Source organism: Pseudophryne corroboree, chromosome 5 (genome assembly GCF_028390025.1).
Source record: "Pseudophryne corroboree isolate aPseCor3 chromosome 5, aPseCor3.hap2, whole genome shotgun sequence".
Lineage (NCBI taxonomy): Eukaryota > Metazoa > Chordata > Amphibia > Anura > Myobatrachidae > Pseudophryne > Pseudophryne corroboree.
The window spans coordinates 251,008,032-251,023,561 of record NC_086448.1 but is presented as its reverse complement, the minus strand read 5'-3'; the positions used below and the strand labels follow the sequence as shown (position 1 = coordinate 251,023,561).

Genomic DNA, 15,530 nt, shown 5'->3' with positions numbered 1-15,530 from the left:
GGGGGTGGAGGCGGCGCTGGGAGATGAGCTCATCTCCTGCGCCGCCTCTCCCTATGCTGTGAATGGGAGCCGTGTCGCATCGAAGTGGCTCCAATTCACACTGCACCTGACCCGGTATTCAACCCGGTAATAACCCTTCTTTTTAACCGGGTTGAATTACCGGGTCAGGCGACCCGCTAATTCGGCAAAGGAGCTTTCACATCGCACACTGACCCGTTTCGACACGGCAATATGCCGTGTCGATGCCGGGTTATTTGTACGATGTGAAAGGGGTTCTACTCTCCCACCTTAATCCTTTCGCCCAGTCCACCTCACTTACTTTTTGCTGAATGGCCTGCGAGCTCTCCTACCCCACCCAGACCAGAAGAACCATGAGCATGTTTGACCAATGTGTCAGAATGCTGGTGCAAATATGATTGTCTCAATCTTTAGCATCTTTTTGCTGTGACAATGCGCAATGTGTCCTCGGAGTGCTCATATAACACTCTGTGGAGATGGTGCTGCAGCCTTAAAAATAAGGAGAGTTTCCTAATATTAGTGAATTTATTTAAACAATATTCCTAAATTGACAAAACACAAAATAGCAGTCATAGTAATATCACATCTCCAAACAATACTGAGAAGACTATGCATCACAAGAGTTCTGTGACTCACAATCTAAATGTGAATCAAGCACCCAAACCTTAACCCTGCAGGCAGTCTTGTGAAAAGATATGTTAGCATACCTCCCAACTTTAGGGCTGAAGAAAGTGGGACTTTGGCGCGGCACTGCCGCGTCTGGCCGGTAAAAAGGGTTGTGGCATCGGCAAAGGGGGTGTGGCTTCACAGGAGTGCCGTTTTCATCACTGAGGGGGCATGGCCAGCGCGCTTTGAGCTGCTGGCATGCCCCCTCTCCCTCTGTCTCCAGTGAATAAACGCACAGCATCTATTCAATGCTGCACTGCTAAGCAGAGCACTGAGTGACAGAGCCTCCCAACTGACCCCCCCTCCCCTCCCCCACCGCGGGACACTGCAGTCCGTGGGTGGGACAGTCCCAAAAAAACGGTACTGTCTCGTGAAAATTGGGACAGTTGGGTGGTATGTGTTAGCATTGCCAGGAACATTCTAAAAGATGCAATAAATGGGGCAAGATGAAGAAGTAGGATTTCTCAATGACAGAAATTCACAAATTGCTGGAAGATTTCACCTGCTCAGATATGTAATGTGCAGAAAGTTAAAATAATTTATTCCAGTAACACAAGAAAAGATATTGCCAGAGAGACATTTGCAATATACGTTTAAGAAGAGATAAGACACCCCAGGGCTATTTCATCCTCTGATAGCTGTTTTTGGAGTACTGACTAAATTTTTAGTATCGGCCCATTTACCAGAGGAGTACTGCAAAAGATATCACAATAGCAGTACACACAGGACTCATCCCGAGTTGATCGCACCAAGCAACTTTTTTCTGCTGGTGCGCATCCCTGCTATGCTAAAAAAGTTTCACACAAATCAAGACCAGCCCTGGACATACTTACCCTGTGCGACGGATCCAGCGATGATGGGTACGGCTTTGACGTCAGACATCCGCCCTCCGTTCGCCTGGACACGCCTGCGTTTTTCTTACCACTCCCCGAAAACGGCCTTAAATGGTCAATTGACGCCCCGGAACGCCTTCCTGCAGTCAATTTTCTTGCGGTGCTGCGACCAATTTCTCCGCTGTCAGCGTAGTTGCCCGGTGACGTTTGTCGCCGGGCAACGACGCACATGCGCAATGCGTACACCGCGCATGCACATTCCAGACCCGATTGCACCGCTGCGTGGAAGTGCAGCGTGCGATCGGGTCGGAATGAGGCCCATAGTTGGCTATGGGTTTGCGAAAAAGCACTATTTAAAATGCACCAAACAAATCTGTTGCCACTTTTTGGTACCCTTGTCCCATCATTTCACTATTGCAAAATAGCCATAACAGCAAATTCCAAATCACAGCGGCATGAGGCAATAAGGAATGTTACATTTTGGGGTTTGGCCGCAATTTTTGATATTATGCCCCCAGTAGACATGGGAAGCCTCCGGCAACTGTATAAGAGAAAGAGAAATGCAGATGCACACTCCTAGCACTAAGAACACTGATAGCAAGAATAATTTAAACAGACCCTAACAATTAACATGGATTATAAGTGAAGTTCTTAGCACACATTTGCGCAAATATGCGGGCCCATGTACCAAGACCAGGTGACTTCATCACATGGATCACTAATATTCCTAATACTATATAAGCAGAAACATTACAACCTTGTATTTTAAAACAGAGTGGTAAACAAATAATGAGAAACAAATTAAGTTGCAACCCAGAGAGACGGTTCCTTCCAATGCTGCTAACAGCAGTGGGTACAAATAGGAATGACCACAAGAGAAGACTCCTTTCTCAAGTAAAACCACCTGGATTAGGACAATGTCAAAGAGGATTAAGGGGGTCATTCAGACCCGATCGCACGCTGCATTTTTTCGCAGCCATGCGATTGGATCTGAACTGCACATGCGTGTGATCCGCAATGCGCTGGCGTGTCGGCCGCTTGTGACGGCCGACACTGGGCAGTAACGAATCTAATGAAGAAAGTGATCTCACCAGCGATCGCAAGAAGATTGACAGGCAGAAGGCATTTGTGGGCGGCAACTCACCGTTTTCTGTGAGTGTCCGGAAAAACGCAGGCGTGCCCAGCCGTTCCGGAGGAGGGTTCCTGACGTCACCACCTGTGCGGATCGTCGCAGCGGCTGAGTGAGCCCTGGTCTGTGCAGAAACTGCACAGCCGATCGCACTCCTGCAAAGCGTATACCCCCTCCCCTGTAGGCTGCGATTACCTGGTCGTCGTAGTGCAAAAAATAGCCTGCGTGCAACCAGGTCTGAATTAGGCCCTAAATCAAGGACAGCAACACAATTGAGGCTCAGGAGCTTTTTTAGTTTGAGAAACTTCTCAATTTCTGTGTTATCAAAGTTAAGAAGGCGTTATAGAGAATGTGGATTTAAGTCGTCTCTTACTGGATCTACAGTAAATTCACATATAAGCCTGGATTTACAATATGAAAATCCAGATCCACTCTAAATTCACACAAACACACCCAGATTCACATAAAAGGCTGCCTTCACACTAAGTACACACAAAATGCTGTATCCACACAAAAGACAGCTCAAAGCAAAAAGTCAGATCCACACTAAATTTACTCAAACATTCCTTATCACTCCAAATCATATTAACATACCAGGACTTTGCTGGATCCACCTTACATGTAAACAAAACCACCTCATATCCACACTAAATGCACACAAACCCACCGAATCTTTCCAGAATCACATTGAATTCACATAAACCATCAAAATCTGCACTTACAGTAATTCACACAAAACACCCAGATTCACAATATAGCCAAACAACCATAAACATATTGTGCCAAGTCAACACAGAATTCACACAAAACCCATGTACCCACATTAAATTCAAACAAACCCACCCGGATATTCACTGAATTTACACAAACATACCCAGATCCAAAATGTGAACTTAATGCAGATGTGGCATTATAAAAGTGTAGGTGTGTACACAGGCTTGAACATAGGTTTGAGCAGGGTCTTCTTTAGGGTGTGTGGCATAATCACACCCGTCCACACAGCCACACTCCCACTTAGACATGCACCCAAACCAACCTGCTCATTTCTTCCTGGGGAGCGGCTGATGACATTGTGGTGCTGCATTGAAGCCTGCCAACATCACTGCCTGTGCTGCTCTGCCCCTATGTGCATAGCCAAAATTAGTGCCTGCTGATCCCAGTACAGTCAGTGTGGCAAATTCGGGAGGAACACACCCTTTACACCCCATGTGCACACCTATAGTTGTTTGAATTTACTGTGCCCCCAGGTCAGAGCCGGCCCTAACCAATATGATGCCCTAGGCAAGATTTTGGCTGGTGCCCCCTAGCATAACCGCTGGTACCGCCTCTGACCTTGCACCTCTTTCCCAGCACCATCACTGTTCACCCATAACAGTCCTAATTTTGGTGTTTGTACCCCTATATTTTAAATATGAACAGGTCGCACATTTGGTGCACAGCACAAAAAGGTGTGCGTTTTTGCTGGCAAGGGACATGGCCACACAATAGTACATCCAATTCAAATTACGCCACACTGTACTGCAACTTTATTCACATTTAATTATGAGATAGTGTCCATAATTCACATTACATCCCACAGTAGTATCACTTTACCTTATAAACTTTACTCCTCATGGTAGAGCTCCTTATTCACATAACATCATACTGAATTGCTCCTTACTCACATTACACCACACCCTATTGCTCCTCATTCACATTAGACGACACAGTAGTGCCCTTTCTATACGAAACGCCACATAGTAAAGCACCTTATACACATAATTCCACACATTAGTAATGTATTTATACACATAATACCACACAATAATGCCCCTTACACATATGAGACACATTATTAATGTCCTTATAAACATAATGCGCCTTACACATTATGACAACCTTTATTAATGCCCTTTTACACATAATGTCCCTTATACATGTGCCGTATATTATTAATGCCCTTATACACACAGTGGCACACATAGTGCCCCCTACACATTTGCTGCACATTAATAGTGCCCCTATACACATAATGACACACATACAGTAGTACCCTGTTACACATATGCCGCACATTATTAATGCCCTTATACACATAATGACACACATAGTGCCCCTTACACATATGTTGCACATTATTAATGCATTTTTACATGACACACATAATGCTCCTTACACATATTCTGAACACTACTGCACAACCAACCCACTCACATGCACACAGCACTCACACTGCCACTAACACTGTGACCTCTGCCTCTGCTTGGATACAGATGTGTCCTCATAAATCTTGCCTCAATGCTAACGTCAGGCACCTTTTTTTTAATGAAAATTCATCTTATTTGCATTGCTATGTGGCTAGGATGCACAAGCCGCTTCTGCCGATTAAAATGATATGCAGCATGCCTATATACTGTGTGAGACTGTGGCTGTATCTACATATGAAATGCTACACACAGAATATAGGCATGCCGCATATCATTTTAATCAGCAGAAGCTGCTGATGCCCCTAGGCATATCAAATGCCCTAGACAATTGCCTAGTTTGCCTATGCCTATGGCAGAGCCGCCCCAGGTGATTTGTGTAAATTTAGTGTGGATCCAGATTTTCTGTGGAACTAGCTTTTTATGGGGATGTTTGTGGTTTTGTGACTTTAGGGTGCATCTGGCAAGATATGAGTACTGTAGATTCATTCAGAGATGGAAACAGTATCACAACCACTATATCAATGGCCCTCATTCCGAGTTGTTCGCTCGCTAGCTGCTTTTAGCAGCATTGCACACACTAGGCCGCCACCCTCTGGGAGTGTATCTTACCTTAGCAGAATTGCGAACGAAAGACTAGCAGAATTGCGAATAGAAATTTCTTAGCAGTTTCTGAGTAGCTCCAGACTAACTCAGCCATTGCGATCAGTTCAGTCAGTTTCGTTCCTGGTTTGACGTCACAAACACACCCAGCGTTCGCCCAGACACTCCCCCGTTTCTTCAGACACTCCCGCGTTTTTCCCAGAAAAACCAGCGTTTTTTCGCACGCTCCCAGAAAATGGCCAGTTTCCGCCCAGAAACACCCACTTCCTGTCAATCACACTACGATCACCAGAACGATGAAAAATCCTCGTTATGCCGTGAGTAAAATACCTAATTTTTGTGTAAAATAACTAAGCGCATGCACTCTGCGAACCTTGCGCATGCGCAGTAAGCGACTAATCGCAATATAGCGAAAATCGGCAACGAGCGAACAACTCGGAATGACCCCCAATGTGCACCAGGAGCTGTGCTAAAATATGCTAATGCTGCAAGCGGCGTCTTGTGTAACTGTAAATAGACGCCTCCTGCCAGCCTCTGCGATATGCTGCATCTGAAGAGGTAGCATTGGATCACTCTGTGTGAACATGGGTTATCTGAGTAACCCTCAGGTTACTCAGGGTGGCTGGTGTTTTCACGCAGCCGGGGCCAGTGATGCTGCGTCAGAAGGATGCAGCCACTTTCCTCGGCACGCCCAGAAAATGGGTCGACCCGCTTCTGTTTTCTGCATCTTGTCAATCATGTTGCAGCTTTGGGGGCTCTACAACCATCATCGCAGGCAGAGATTTGCACATGTGCAATAAAGATCCTGTGCATGCCGATAGCTCAAAACATCGGAGATGTATGCAAACCATAGGATTTGTGTACATCGCTGAATCTGGTCTGCAGTGTGGATCTGGGTATGTTTGTGTACATATTTGTGTGAGAAACTAATGTGGATTCCAGAGTTTTTGTATGAATGTTGCGTTGCTCTGAATTTGTGTGTATATTTACTATGGAACCGTTTTGTGTATTTTAAATGAGTCAGGCATTTACACTTTGCCATTTATAGATTACTATATGTAGCACATAAAACAGAATAACAAACATAACAGAAGCTTTATCTCAATGAATGGAGATGTTTTAAATGTAGCTTGCAATAATTGTATTACTTTACTGTGTTTTACCTTTCATAGCTTCTGTATAACCCTAGTATATTTGAGCTTCCGGGGATCCACACGTTTGCTGCAGTAGGGATAATGCAAAGATACTTTAGTTGTTAGAAGATGATGTATTACTTACAGTAGGTCTAAAAAAGAAATCTGGTTCCCGGCTGTCAATCGTTTTTGTGCCTAGAAATATTCCTCTTTTACAATATTGATTCATTACACAATAAATGTAATCACTTTCTGCATTTAGCATGTAATTCTAACCATCCATTTTATCCTAAGGGCTTTATCTACATATATATAAAAGGCAAAAAAGGAGATTGACTCACTGATTGACTCATCACAAAATATCTTAAACCACAAGGCATACAATCTTGAAACTTGTCAGGTAGCTTCTCCTTAGGTCCCAGGTGCTTGCTAAGAACCAAGTTTAAAAATGTCACTCTCCATCCATGGTAATCGCCAAAAATGGATGTGTGTATGTATGTACTGTATGTATGTATGTGTGTATTTATGTATGTATGTGTATATGTATTTTCCAGCATAACTCCGGAATGACTTTAGCAATTTACACCAAACTTGGTACACAGATGACCTACAATCTGGAAACAAACACTGTGGGGTTAAGACACCCCTAGCACCCCTAGGGGTGAGGCAGAAGCACAGAGTATTTCAGCAAACAGCATAACTCTGGAATGCCTTGAGCAATTTAAACCAAACTTGGTACACATATGACTTACAATCTGGGAGCAAATACTGTGGGGGTAACACACCCCTAGCACCCTTAGGAGTGGCCCAGCAGCACAGACTATATCAGAATATGCATGATATGTCAGTGACGACAGGGCTGCATGTGACAGTGGTAGTAACTTTAGAATGTAAGCTCTCACGAGCAGGGCCCTCTTCCCTCATGTGCTTATCCTTTCTTACTTTAATAATCTTCAACTGCATCAACTCCAACAGTCTTCTGCCACCTGATACTTATTCCAGTGTCATCTGCTGATGTAACTATGTTTATTTACCCTGTACTTGTCCTATACTGTCATCAACTGTAAGTTGCTGTTTTCCTGTTTGATTATTCATGTACTCTGTAATTGGGCGCTTCGGAACCCTTGTGGCGCCATATAAATAAAGGATAATAATAATAATAATAATAACATGAAGTGAGGAGGGGAATGAAGGTAGCAGGAAGCCACACACTGACAGTTATATAGTGGGAGGAGCAGGGACCCAAGCAGCACACAGTATATTAGGAGATGCATAATATGTCAGGCAGGATAGGGTTGCATGTGACAGGGGAAGTGATATGATGTGAGGAGGGGAATGGAGGTAGCATAAATCCACACACTGAGAGTTATATAGTGAAAGTAGCAGGGTCCCCCAGCAGCACAGAGTATATTAGGAGATGCATAATGTGCTGCACCATATAAGAAACTGTAAATAAATCAATAATTTCACAGGGGCACTGACATGATGTGAGAAGGGGAATGGAGGCAGCAGGAAGCCACAGACAGAGTTGTATAGTGGGAACAGCAGGGTCCCTTGGGGGACCAAGAAAGGGTTCGGCCACTACACAAAGTGGGTCAGGGAAGCAAGATATGCCTATATACAGTACTAGATCTGCAACCAACGTAAATTAACGAATATCTATAATTCTAAATTACCATCCTCATCCCGTAGCGAAGCTACTAAATTCATATTTGCTGAAATGGAGTACCTAAGATGCAAAAAAAAAAGTGTAATCAAATTTGATAAACATGACACGATGAGGATTGTGGTGCTCTAAATTCTGCCAATATAGTATCACACGTGACGTGCTTAAATGCACTGACTTGGCAGCAAAATGTCCCTGTAATCTATTTTAAAATGTTGGCAACTATCGTGAAGCAGTAAGAGAGACAATAATAGACAAGCTGCAGCCTCTGAGTATTCACACAATAATATGGGGAAGCGATAACAAGTTCTGCATCACCTTAGCCAAATTTACATATTGTAATGCAATAGACAGATAGATAGACAGATAGATTGATAGATAGATAGATAGATAGATAGATAGATAGATAGATAGATAGATAGATAGATAGATAGATAGATTGATTTCAGGGTTTGTGTTTTTTGTTTTGTTTTTTAATAATCACTGGACCATTGAGGCTTCCAAATATTCTCAAATCCTGTTATCCAGTCATGTGACTGGTGCTCGGGAGCACGGCAGTCACTATGCCGATGCTGAGATCCCGCCCGTCTACCATGCCAACTGACAGGGACTATTCCCACTTGTGAGTGTCTACGACACCCATAGAGTGGGAACAGAACCTGTGGCAATTGCAGCGAGCCACTGAGCCTTCTGGTGGCATCGCTGCGCTTGCCCCCCCCCTCCCGCATTCTGCTGCTGGGATCCCGGGGTCGGTATGTTGACCGCCGGGATACCCAGCGCCAGTCTCCCAGCCTCAACCCATCTGGCCAATACTGGGGAAATATTCACATGATGGGCATATAATCAACATGTGTACAGGCTTGCCTTAATTAAGACATATGATATTGCACTTTTTTCTGAAAGGGATCACAGTGCCCTAGCTGGTAATAAGTAGAAGGCAAACAGTAATATTTTTAATATTTGCCAATAAGTCAGGCTTTTTTTTTTTTTGCAGCTTATTGAAGCGGTAGAAAACCTGCTATCACTGTACTTTATCAATAAAATCTTGTCAAAGAGGCTGAGTTGGCAAAACGCGGTTGCACCATTTCCACTAACACACGACCTGGGTGAGAAATGGGTTTAACAGAGAACCGAAACAGGGAACATTTGTGCTGCATTTGGGTTGAAAACTCATAGAATTCCTTTAAGAACTTGGGGAGCAACTCAGACCAGATCGCTGCGGTACGTATGCACTGCAATGCACAGGTGCGATGGACCGCATCAACGGGGATCGCCGGGCAGCGACGGGATGGTGTGAAAAATCCAAACGCACCGGCGATCACAAGGAGATTGACAGGAAGAGGCCGTTTTTGGGTGGCAACTGACCGTTTTGAAGAGTGTCTGGAAAAAGGCAGGATACCAGGCATTTGGAGGGAGGGTTTCTGACGTCAGCTCCGGCCCCGATCATCGCACTGGAAGAGTAAGTCCTGGGCTGCGCAGAGACTGCACAAAATTAGTTTGTGCAGCTCTGCCACACATCCAAACACACACACTTGCACAGCGAATTCCCCCTCCCCCTGTAGGCGGTGACTACCTGATCGCAGGGATGCAAAAAACGCATCCTAGCGATCAGAAATTACCCCCTTGAGTTTCTCTGACGAGATGCTACAATTAGGGCTGCCATGATAAATTCACTGGTCTGGATGGTAAAAAAAAAAAAGCAACTTGCTGATAATTACATAAAATGTCCCCTCCTTTACGTTTTTAATAATATGGTCATATCTGTAGCCGAAGCCTCAGGAGCTGTTACAAAGTTGTTTTAAAGTTTCAAATAGAAATAATTTATCATCTCTTTATTAAAGGAGAACATTAGTAATAGTTTAAAGTAGGCTGTAGGTTAGTTTTAATAGAGCAGAATCATGATGAAAAGGCTCATATATGAACTGCATACCTCCCAACTGTCCAGATTTTAGCGGGACAGTCCCACTATTCGGACACTGTACCGCTGTCCCTCCCGCGGGTCGCAGTGTCCTGCAGCGAACAGGGCGGGGGGGGGGTCAGTTGTGAGATCCTGTGATCATCACTGCTCTGCTCTGCAAAGCAGTCGGTGATCACTGAATTAGATGCTGTGCGTGTGTGCACGGCATCTAAACAGTGCAGGGAGTGAGGTGGGGACTGCCCAGCTGCTCAGGAGCGCTGGACACGCCCCACAAAATGATGGAAAACGGGGGTCGTCCGATGAGATCACGCCCCCTGACAAAGCTCCACCCCTTCTGCCAAAGCCCCACCCCTTTTTGACTGCGCCCGCACCTCCAGAAAGTTGGGAGGTATGAAACTGCAAAATAGAAAATCTGTAAACAAATGATCTTTTTAATGTCCTGCCCCCTGTACTGTTGTACTCAATTTTATGAGGCAATGTATGGATTAGCACTATAAACTATACAATGAGTAGGTTAGATCAGGGGAATTCCTTTCTGTGTATACAGCTATTTTTTCGACTGACTTGTAAAATCCAATTTTGATTTCAGTTAGGGACTGTGGAGGATACATTTGCAGTGGATTTCACTATTTTGCAGGAAGGCACAAAGCCTTTTGCCTTAAATAAGGATATGAATTGGACCCAACAGATAACCCAATAGAATAGACCCATTTCATTGGGTCTTGAAATATACTTTTAACCACTTGCTTGGCATGGATGCATCAGATGCGACCATGCCTGCAAGTGCTTTATCTGACCTGGTCACACAGGATGCGACCAGTCAGATAAACAGTGTTAGCAGCAGCAGGGAAGGGAAACTTCTCTCCGCTGCTGCTGTCAGAGGGTCCCTCTGCCTTCCAGCACCCAGCCCCCAGTGTTGCCGTGCTGCTGATCATTGCTGATCGGTCAGCACAGCAGGATCCCCCACCCCCAGCAGCTGCAGACAATAGCAGCCGCTGGTAAGTGTAAATCATCGCCCCTAAGTCCCCCCTGTGTACCTAGCAACTGTCCGGGCTCTAAAAACTAAAGTCGCGATGTTCCGATGGTCGCAATGTTCCCGATCGATGTTTGAAAAAGTATATTTTTTAAATGTTTTGCTTTTTTTTTATTAAAATAATTTTGGATAGGGTTAAATTCATGTTCTTCACCTAATTCACTCATAATTAAAAAAGAATGACAATTTCTGAGTGGTTTGGGGGGGAAAAATGTCAGTTAAGTCAGTATTTACTTTGCATCTTCCAATTGTAAAGGAAATCACCTTTTAGATACAATATTATCAGTTTTATTGACATTTGAATTGAAACACACAAAGATGACACATTTAATAAAGATTGCCATGGTATCACCTTACCCTCAGGATTATTAATGCTTAACTCAGCAGGTTTTTAAGAGTTTAAAAAAAGTTTAATTGCATAGAGAATTGATTAAATAAATTTGAATGAAGTCAATTAACTTGATAAATTTATATCCATATACGTTTAATTTTTATGTTTTTGTTCTCATGGTTAGACCGTACTACTTGGTTTATAGGAGTAGATTCATGGTTCAAATGATTGATGCATTCATTGGGAATATTTATTTTATTGATATTAGGAATTTCATTGATTGGTTATGTAATAATGAAATGTATACCAATAAAAAGTTTGCAAACTGTTATTAGGGAAAAATATTAAGGATGTAAGGACCACACAAAAGGGAAAATGTGGGGCTATATAAATGCGTGGGACCAATAATTTAAGTTAATATGTGATAGTTATTGATACTATCAAAGGGTGGATTGATGAAGCACCTTTGAATGTAGCTATCCAACCATTGTTGTGTGTGTGTGTGTGTGTGTGTGTGTGTGTGTGTGTGTGTGTGTGTGTGTGTGTGTGTGTGTGTTTCAGAATATGTCTCCAAAATTTTAAAAATCAAATCATATAACTAAGAGTTATTTAAAACTTCAGTGTAATTTTGTTAACAAAAATGTTAAATCAAGTTTAAATAGCTATTATTTAAATAATATGATCATTTTAACAAAATATACAATTTTGGGGACTTTTTGAAAAAAACACCCTGTTTTATTGTTTAAAAAAAAAACCTTTAGTCTTAGCTGAGGAAACAGGTGGGATGGAGTGAGGGGGGCAGGGTATGGGATGGAGCGCGGGGACTGAGCTGTGACAGAGCAGGGGGCGGGCCAGACAGAGTGGAGGATGAAACCATAAGTTACAGTAAAAAACCATAACAGTTGTTGTACTACAGCAGCAAATGTATTGTTCTGATATAAGATTCACTGTCAATGGATGATCAGCTTAATACAGTCATTTAGAGCATATATAGAATGAATGACAAACTCCAGCAGCAGCGTTAGATCAGTTGTGGAAGTGACAGATGGATATTTACCAATGTATAGTCCCGAACAGCAGAGACTTTCAGATCGACACAGTCGGGCTTAACATCCACAGAAGTTCACAATGCAATATAGAGCCGTAGATGCTGTCATCTCACAGGTGGATATATACGGCTGCTTGGCATGCTCGGTCCCTTTTGACAGCTTGCCAGGGCAAACAGTGAAGCTGAAAGCAGAAGATGGCATGCCTCAGGAGCCGGCCCATGTAGTGTCGGTGTTAGGAGACGCTGCTGGCCGCTAGGTGACACTGCGCCTGTGCTGCGAGTGCGACAGCGTACTGGTTCCACCGATGATTGTGAATTTTTGCTGTTGTTCTGTCAAAAGCTCATCCAGACTTGGGTGATGGGTTAAATTTCTCAATGATGAGAGTTCACCAAATGCCGGTAGCAAGGAGGCTTTGTAACTTCAACGCGTTTCTCCACACTAGTGGTGGCATTAACAAGAAGCAAACCATGAGATCACGGCATCTACGGCTCCATACTGCATTGTACCCCCTATGGGCGTCGAGACTGACTGTGGTGATTTGAGAGTCTCCACTGTTTGGGACTGTACATTGGTAAATATCTTTCTCTGACGTCCTAGTCGATGCTGGGTACTCCTTAAGGACCATAGGGAATAGACGGGCTCCGCAGGAGACTGGGCACTCTTTAAAGAAAGATTAGGTACTACATCTGGTGTGCACTGGCTCCTCCCTCTATGCCCCTCCTCCAGACCTCAGTTAGAATCTGTGCCCGGCCAGAGCTGGATGCACTTAGTGGGCTCTCCTAATTTCACTATAAAGAAAGTATTTGTTAGGTTTTTTATTTTCAGTGAGATCTGCTGGCAACAGACTCACTGCTACGTGGGACTTAGAGGAGAGAAGCAAACCTACCTGCTTGCCTCTAGCTTGTGCTTCTAAGGCTACTGGACACCATTAGCTCCAGAGGGATCGAACACAGGGCCCGACCTCGATCGTCCGTTCCCGGAGCCGCGCCACCATCCCCCTTGCAGAGCCAGAAGATGGAAGATTCCGGAGAAAATCGGCGGCTGAAGACTCCGGTCTTCAATAAGGTAGCGCACAGCACTGCAGCTGTGCGCCATTGCTCCCACAGCACACCACACGCTCCGGTCACTGGTGGGTGCAGGGCGCTGGGGGGGGGCGCCCTGGGCTGCAATTAGTATACCTTAAGTGGCAAAATGCACATAATACAGTTCTAAACTGTATATGTGCCTAATCCCCCGCCATAATTATCATTAAAAAAGCGGGAGAAGCCCGCCGCTGAAGGGGTGGGGCTATCTTCCTCAGCACAGCCAGCGCCATTTTCTCTTCACAGCTCCGCTGGAAGGACGCTCCCCAGGCTCTCCCCTGCAGTATACACTACAGAAAGGGTAAAAAAGAGAGGGGGGGCACATAAATTTAGGCGCAAATTGTGATATAAGCAGCTATTGGGGGAAAATTCACTTTGTGTATAGTGTAAATCCCTCTGTTATATAGCGCTCTGGTGTGTGCTGGCATACTCTCTCTCTGTCTCCCCAAAGGACTTTGTGGGGTCCTGTCCTCAGTCAGAGCATTCCCTGTGTGTGTGTGCGGTGTGTCGGTACGGCTGTGTCGACATGTTTGATGAGGACGCTTACGTGGAGGCGGAGCAGGTGCCGATAAGTGTGATGTCGCCCCCTGCGGGGCCGACACCAGAGTGGATGGATATGTGGAAGGTATTAACCGACAGTGTCAACTCCTTGCATAAAAGGTTCGATGACGCAGCTTTGGGACAGCCGGCATCTCAGCCCGCGCCTGCCCAGGCATCTCAGAGGCCATCAGGGGCTCAAAAACGCCCGCTACCTCAGATGGCAGACACAGCGGTCGACACGGAGTCTGACTCCAGTGTCGACGAGGATGAGACAAATGTACAATCCACTAGGGCCATCCGATGCATTATTACGGCAATGAAAAATGTGTTGCACATTTCTGACATTAACCCGGTTACCACAAAAAAGGGTATTATGTTTGGGGAGAAAAAGCAGCCAGTGACTTTTCCCCCATCTGATGAGTTAAATGAATTGTGTGAAGAAGCGTGGGGTTCCCCAGATAAGAAACTAGTGATTTCTAAGCGGTTACTAATGGCGTACCCTTTCCCGCCAACGGATAGGTTACGCTGGGAGACATCCCCTAAGGTGGACAAGGCGTCACACGCTTATCAAAAAAGGTGGCACTGCCTTCTCAGGATACGGCCGCCTTAAAGGAGCCTGCAGATAGAAAGCAGGAGGCTATTCTGAAGTCTGTGTATTCACACTCAGGTACTATACTGAGACCTGCTATTGCTTCAGCATGGATGTGTAGTGCTGCAGCAGCGTGGTCTGATTCCCTGTCTGATAACATTGATTCCCTTGACAGGGACACTATTTTGCTAACCATAGAGCATATTAAAGACGTAGTCTTATATATGAGGGATGCACAGAGGGACATTTGCCGGCTGGCATCTAGAATTAATGCAATGTCCATTTCTGCCAGGAAAGTATTATGGACTCGGCAGTGGACAGGTGATGCTGATTCTAAAAGGCACATGGAAATTTTGCCTTATAAGGGTGAGGAATTGTTTGGGGACGGTCTCTCGGACCTCGTATCCACAGCAACAGCTGGGAAGTCGACTTTTTTACCTCAGGTTCCCTCACAGCCTAAGAATGCACCGTATTATCAAGTACAGTCCTTTCGGCCTCAGAAAGGCAAGCGGGTTAGAGGTGCGTCCTTTCTGCCCAGAGGCAGGGGTAGAGGGAAAAAGCTGCACCAGACAGCCAGTTCCCAGGAACAAAAATCCTCCCCTGCTTCCACTAAGTCCACCGCATGACGCTGGGGCTCCACAGGTGGAGCCAGGTGCGGTGGGGGCCCGTCTCCGGAACTTCAGCGACCAGTGGGTTCGCTCACAGGTGGATCTCTGGGTTCTACAAGTGGTATCTCAGGGATACAAGCTGGAGTTCG

The 15,530-nt window shown here is 44.9% G+C and overlaps 1 protein-coding gene across 7 annotated transcripts in view; it reads right to left on the bottom strand.

Annotated features, from left to right (window-relative positions):
• Positions 1 to 15,530, bottom strand: part of LRRC3B (leucine rich repeat containing 3B) — a 495,918-nt gene that overhangs the window by 263,875 nt on the left and 216,513 nt on the right. Inside the window, exon 2 of one of the 7 annotated variants that reach the window (XM_063922244.1) lies at positions 6,596 to 6,653. The exons of the other annotated variants lie outside the window; for them this stretch is intronic. The gene's annotated coding sequence lies outside the window, so the exon portion shown is untranslated. The remainder of the gene's footprint in view (positions 1 to 6,595; positions 6,654 to 15,530) is intronic. 7 annotated transcript variants of the gene reach the window in all.